The sequence below is a fragment of the Elephas maximus genome, chromosome 19 (genome assembly GCF_024166365.1).
Source record: "Elephas maximus indicus isolate mEleMax1 chromosome 19, mEleMax1 primary haplotype, whole genome shotgun sequence".
Classification (NCBI taxonomy): domain Eukaryota; kingdom Metazoa; phylum Chordata; class Mammalia; order Proboscidea; family Elephantidae; genus Elephas; species Elephas maximus.
The window spans coordinates 2,750,013-2,756,917 of NC_064837.1; positions in this window are offsets into that span (position 1 = coordinate 2,750,013).

Genomic DNA, 6,905 nt, shown 5'->3' on the forward strand with positions numbered 1-6,905 from the left:
GTTATGTTAATGAGGCAGGACTCAATCTACAAGATTAGATTTTGTCTCAAACCAATCTGTTTTGAGACATAAAAGAGAGAAGGGAGCAGAGAGACAGGGGGACCTCACATCATCAAGAAAGAAGCACCAGGAATATAGTGCATCCTTTGGACCCAGGGTCCCTGTGCTGAGAAGCTCCTTGACCTGGGGCAGATTAATGACAAGGACCTTCACCCAGAGCCAACAGAGAAAACCTTCCCCTGAAGATGGCACCCTGAATTCAGACTTCTAGCCTCCTGCAGTGTGAAAAAATAAATTTTCTCTTTGTTAAAGCCATCCACTTGTGGTATGTCTGTTATAGCAGCACTAAGTAACTAAGACAGAGTACTCTTGACTTTCCTGCACTGGGTTAGAGATCTCTTCTCTATGTCCTTATGACACCCTGTGGCTGCTTTTGTCGTAGGACCCCTTACACCATAGCAGAACTGCAGACTGTGACATCTTTAAGGGCAGGGATTCTGCTGTGTTCACCTTTCTATCCCTGTGCGTGGTACAGACCAGGTGCTCAATGAGCTTTTACACAGTTGTTGTTGTTAGCTGCCATTCAGTTGACCCCGTGCACAAAGGAATGAAACAGTGCTTGGTGCTATGCCATCTCCATGATCAGGTGCATATAGAACCATTCTGATCTATAGGATTTTAATTGGCTGATTTTTGGAAGTAGATTACCAGGCCTTTATTCCTAGTCTGTCTTAGTCTGGAAGCTCCACTGAAGCCTGTTCAGCATCATAGCAACATGTAAGCCTCCACTGACAGACAGGTGCACTGGCTGGGAATTAAACCCAGGTCTCTCACATGGGTGGTGGGAATCTACCACCGAAACACCATTGCCTCACGTACACATTTCAGGCTCTGTGATACAGAGTGAGGAAAAGACAGACAGTACCCTGGCTTTCATGGAATTTAAGTTCTAAGAGGCCAGACAGAAGATAAATTGTAAATAAAAATAAGGTAGTGACAATTATAACATTTCTGACAAGCTCCCAGGTGAAGCTGGTGTTCCTGGCCTGGGAGTCACACTTTGAGAACCACCGCATGCAGCCATTTCCTTACCCCAGTCCATTGTGAGTGTAGCTCAGTGCAAAACTGTGTGCCACTTGCTCTGATAGGAATACGGGCTGATGATATGAGTGGGGGACACTCAGGCCACCTAAGGAGCAGAAATCCTCCTTCTTGAGGGGACTGTAATGACAAAGTGATAGAATAAAGACAGAGTGACTGGTTTAGAATGAGTAGTTAGGAAAAGCCTTTCTGAGAAGGTGGCATTGAGCTGAGATATAATGACCAAAAGCCAGCTATGCAGAAATCTGTGGGAAGACTGTTCCAGGCAGAAGGAATAGCTGGTGTAACAGCCTGGAGGCAGGAATAAGCTTGTGAGCTGGAAGACAGAGAGAAGGGCAGTGTGGCTGGAGAGGAGAGGAGAGGACAGGAGACCTGTGAGGTGCAGGGGCAGCCATGGTGGGAGTTCGGACTGGATTCCAAGAGCTATGGGGAAGCCACTGGGGAGGGATATTTAGGCTGGGGGAGGGCATTGGTGGTCTACTAGCAGAATTCTCAACTTCCATGTGGGAATCCGAGATTCAATTCCTGGCTGATACGTCTCATGCTCGGCCACCACCCATCAGTGGATGCTAGCATGTTGCTATGATCCTGAACAGGTTTCAGCGTGGCTTCCAGACTAAGACAGACTAGGAACAAAGGCCTGGAGATCTACTTCCAAAACTCAGCCAATGAATACACTATAGAGCACAATAGTCCCATCCACAATCCATCACGGGGATGGGTCGGGACTGGACAGTGTTTTGTTCTGTTGTGTATGGGGTCACCATGAGTCAGGGGCTGTCCTGACAGCAGCTAACAACGACATTTAGGTTAGGGAGCAATGTGAGAACTGATGTCTATTTTAAAATGGTCACTCTGGCTGCTGTGCAAGGAATAAATTGCATGGGAACAAGAGTGGAAGCAGGGAGGCCAGTTTAGAGGCTGTGGGAGTGTTGGGAGGGCCCTGGTGGATAGGGAGACAGCCCGGGGATTTAAGTCCATAAGCCCTGGCTCTTCCTCACACAAATGTGCAGGTTTGTGGAAGTTACTGAATCTTTCTGCAGCTCAGTGTTACCATCAGTGAGTTAATTCATGGGCACACATTTTGTGGGTTATTACTATTAGTTGTAGCAATAGTAGAACGGAGAGAAAATGATGGATTCAGGATAGTTCTAGAGGCTGAGTTGACATGACTTCCTGATAAATTGAATCTAGAGGATGAGGGAAAGGAAAAACAACGATGTGTGTGTATGTATATATATTGTCTTTGGAGCCCTGGTGGCTCCAGTGGTTAAGCGTTTGGTTGCTAACCAAAAGGTCGACAGTTCAAATCCCCCAGCTACTCCTTGGACACCCTATGGAGCGATTCTACTCTGTCCCACAGAGTTGCTATGAGTCAGAGTCAACTCAATGGCAACGGGTTTTTTTTTTTTTTTTTTTTTTAGTATTTTGTTTAATACTTACTAACCAGTTGCCATTGAGTCAATTCCAAATCATGGTGACCCCATGTGTTGCAGAGTAGAACTGTGCTCCATAGGGTTTTCAAGGCTGTGATCCTTGGCATTTCTTCCAAGGTGCCTCTGGGTGGGTTCGAACCACCAACCTTTTGGCTAGTACTCAAGAGCTTAACCCTTCGTGTCACCAAGAACTCTTTAATACTTACTAGAGTATATGGGAAACCCTGGTGGTGTAGTGGTTAAGTACTACTAGCTGCTAACCAAAAGGGTCGGCAGTTCAAATCCACCAGGCACTCCTTGGAAACTCTATGGGGCAGTTCTACTCTGTCCTATAGGGTCACTATGAGTAGGAATCGACTCGAAGGCAACGAGTTTTTTTTTTTTTTTTAGAGTATACTATTTACTTTTTTTTTTATTGTGGTCATTATGTATGTAACACATTTGTCATTTTAACATTTCTTATATGTACAGTTTAGTGTCGTTAAATACATTCATCATGTTGTTCAACCATCATCAGGGCTTCTAATTTTTGGCAACAGTTTTTAATGGTTCTGTTTAATAAAATAGGGAAGACTAGGGGAAGAGCAGGTTTTGGTGTGTGTGGGAGGTGGGTCAGGAGCTGAGTTTTGGACAGGGTACGTCTCAGGTGACTATAAACCCCCTGAGAAGCGCCATCAGGCAGGGAGCTAGATCTACGAGCTTGGAGCTGAGGGGGAGATAGCAGTGGAGACGCATACGTGGAATCCTGGCACAGCAACAGGCTCACCTGGGGAAGGGGCAGATGCAGAGGGGAGCACGCCCAGGACAGAGCCCCAGGCTCTCTCACTTTAAAGGTGGAATGGAGGGGCAGGAGCCAGGAAGGGAGGCCAGAACTGCAGCCAGTGAGGTGTGAAACCCCCAGGGAGAGTGGAATGAGGGAAGCAGGAGAAGAAGGTAACCCAGGAATGGTCAGCAGTGCCACGGCTGCCCAGGGATCAAACAATACAAGTGCTTGCATTTACAAAGTTGATGACTGAGTTTGGTAACATGGAAGTCCCTTGTTGAATGAATGAATAGCATTTTACTTCATAGGCTGGTATTTCTGGTTAAAAATGGTACCATTTGAAAAAGGCTGCTTGTGGATTCTCCTCGGGGCCCAGTGAAAATTAGATGATGGGGAGCCACAGTGGGTTGCTTCTCAGAGGTGCCTTCCAACAGAACTGCAACAGATGCAGTTAGGGTGGTGGCTACAAATTTTAAAAAATTGACCTGTTTTATCACTCATTAGTGGAGGGAAAGTTCCTGCCCCTTCTTCAAAATAAAGTTTTAGGAATTACCACTAAGGAAGACCAAACTGAGTTGGAAAAAGTGTTCCTGAAACTGGAATCAAAAGTTTCCAATGACACCACAGTCTGGCACAGCTGTTCTGAGCCTTGGAGCACATTAACACTCATACCACTTTCATGACCTCAGAGCAAGCCCTCTGCCACATTCCCAGTGCTGTCTCCATGTTCACTCGGATCCTCCCACAGCCCCTGAAGTGCCCTTGCTGCTCCCACCCTTGTCCCTATACAATTTATTCTTTGTACATTAAACTTTCTGCTTACTCTATTGTCAAGTGAGGCTGCAGCAGACTAGTTCGGTGGTTCTCAGACTTGAGTGTGCATCAGAATAACCTGGTGGGCACGTTCAAGCACGGAGTGCTGGGCCCCATCCCAGAGTTTCTGATTCAGTAGGTAATCTGCCAGGTAGTTTGCATTTTCAACAAGTTCCCAGGTGGTGCTGATGCTGCTGGTCCAGGGACCACACTTTGGCAACCCTTGGACTACGTAGAAGGAGCCCTGGGTGGCACGGTGATTAAAGCTAAATGAATGGTCAAAACTACCAGCAGCTCCTCAGAAGAAAGATGTGGCCGTCTGCTACCGTAGAGATTTACAGCCTTGGAAACCCTATCAGGTCTCTATGAGCTGGAATTGGCTTGAAGGCAGAGAGTTGGTTTTGGGTGGGCTACACTCCCTGAAGGTAGCTCTACACCCTCTTGTTCTCCTGGCTCGGTGGAGGCACTCAATGAATATTTACTGAGTGGATGGATGACTGGATGGGGGAACTTTATCACATCATATGTGACCTCATCCCAGCCTTCGTGGACCCTTGGGGCTGAGGAATGCGGAGAGCACGAGGGTCTGTTAAGTCAGGAGGTGAGCAGTGAGGGTCAGGAAGAGAAAGTCTGTCATGCTGAATGTTTAGTACTTTCTTTGGCCACTGCCTTGGGACTCAGTGTGCTACTCTCCCCCTAAACTTCCCCACGGCCCCTCCGTGATGACCAGCTGTGGTTTCTTATGGATAAACAGCCTTCTGGAATTTTTCTGCATTCTCCCCTTTGAACATTTCCTAACTCACAGGTTTCCTCCTAAACCAAAAATTAACCAGTTGCTGTCCGATCCCAAGAGTGCGCAGTAGAACTGCACTCCACAGCATTTTCATGGCTATTACATTTGGAAGTGGATCGCCAAGCCTGTCTTCTCAGGTGCCTCTGGGTGGGTTTCCACCGCCATCCTTTGGGTTAGTAGTCCAGCACTCAATGGTTTGTGCCACCATAAACTCTGTCAAAACCTCTTACGCCAGTTCTGCTCGGGCCTGCCCTTCCTCACCAGCTCTCTTGCTCCAAAAGACTCTCTGTAGACTTTCCTGCCTCCCGGTCGCTGGACAGACTGTCTGTTTTCATCTCCTGGCTGAGAGTGACGTCATCTTGCTAGTCAAGGTGTCAATATGGCTAATAACCTTGCATGGATCCTGGATCTTCATGCATGGGATTCTAGGCAGGGTGACAAAGTGACACCAGTGATTTAATAGTTTGGGGCAGGACATCTTTCTGGGACCCATAATCTAACCCCTGGGTAAAGTGGGCCCTTTCTCTCCACTCTCCAGAGCTGGTGGATAAGGGGTGGGACGCTGGCACATTGCTCTTAAAAGATGGAACTAGTGTGGTCTCAGGCAGAGAATAATGAGTTTTGGCCACCAGCTCCCATCCAGCACACACACCTATTGGTCTAATCATTGCACTCTCGCCAAGCACACACAGCTTGCTTCTTCAAGGAAAAGCGACCGTTTGACAGCCTGCTGGAGGCAGAGGAGCGGAAAGTATCACAGCAGCCTAAGCCCCACTCTGCTTCCCTCGGACAAGTTTGGGGCCAGCGTGGGCCTTTGCGCCAGGCCAGGTCCTGTGGGAAGACACCTAGGTTCTCCACCAGAGGCTACTGCCAGCACTGCCCACGTTTCTGAGGAGGAGGAGGCCCTGTGTGCTGACCTCCTGGCCATGTCCGTGTCTTAACCAGACACAGTGTGGGGAGCCCCTGCCCCCCACCCCATCTGCAGCCCTGAAACAGAAGGCTTAGCACGGGCTTTTCTGAGAAGCTGCTGAGCTCAGACCCTGCTGGCTTTGAATTCCTGGATGATGAGCTAGGGATTCCAGTGTTTACTTTGAACAATGTTTTCCTGTGTCTGAATAGGCTGGATGTTAAATTCTTCCAGATTTCTGGCTCCACGCTGTAACTCCAACAGGACAGAAACAGGTTTATGGCAGTTGGCAACTGAGTGGGAGCAGGGTGGGTCTGGGTACCTTCTGTGTCTCCAGTTTCCACTTGGCCAATGGAAGGACTGTCTGCGCAGGCTCCGCTCAGGACCCAGGAGGGGCTTGCTGCGGTCTAACTCACAGAGCTGTGTGCTGTGCCCTTCACACACCCTACTACGGAGAGCAAAAGTTAGCTTTTCTCTCTGGAAATGTGTCAGGAGATGAGAACAAGCTGCGTTTTGAAGGTCAGGGCTTGCAATGTTTTCTCTGTTAGGATAAACCCAGAAGTTGGGCTCATAAGGAATTTATTTGGTGGAATATTGGGAAACTTGAGTGCATTCCAGGCCTGGGAGCTTTTAGAGATGTGGGAGGTCAGAGTTGGAAGGGAGACCAGAGAGCGTCAGACCCAAACCCTTATTTTCACAGAGGAGGAAAACTGAGGTGCAGAGAACAGTGAGGTGAGGGCTAGACTGAACACAGCTGGGAGGAGCTGTCCCCAGCAGCTGGCTAGAGCTCTCAGAACTGTGTGGCTGGGTGATTGGGGTAAGCTGTGAAGAGATTATCTTCATCAAGATGACCTTACCAGGCCATGGAAGATCTTCTCTGTGAAGGTGGATAAGTCAATGGGCTTACAGAGATGGAGAACTTCAGAAAGTCAATCAGACCAATTCAGATATACTGAGCTCTTCACCTCTGTCAGGCACAATGAACTTTATTTATTCTTGGGTTCTGGGATGAGGAGCGATTCGCGAACTGTCTCAGGTGACACCACGATGACGTGCTCTCTGCAGAGTCTTTGGTGATGGACGGTCCAGCTT